This window comes from Halyomorpha halys, unplaced genomic scaffold, assembly GCF_000696795.3.
Source record: "Halyomorpha halys isolate HHAL.00 unplaced genomic scaffold, Hhal_1.1 Scaffold412.1, whole genome shotgun sequence".
NCBI lineage: Eukaryota > Metazoa > Arthropoda > Insecta > Hemiptera > Pentatomidae > Halyomorpha > Halyomorpha halys.
The window spans coordinates 577,839-578,066 of NW_027113304.1; positions in this window are offsets into that span (position 1 = coordinate 577,839).

The following is a 228-nucleotide window of genomic DNA, read 5'->3' on the forward strand; positions in this document are numbered from 1 at the left end:
AACTGTAACTAAAACATATTTACAATCAATAAATGTCTCTACATATATCACTCAACATTTTTTATAGTTAATAAAACGGTAATAATCATTGTAAAAGTAGACCATTTCATTGCTCCCATATACTGACCTATGTACCCCTCTCGCTTGTTTGGTATTTGTTACTGTTTACTTATTTATTATTTCTTCTTTTGTTATTTGTAATATTGTTAATTGGTATTTAAGAAATCT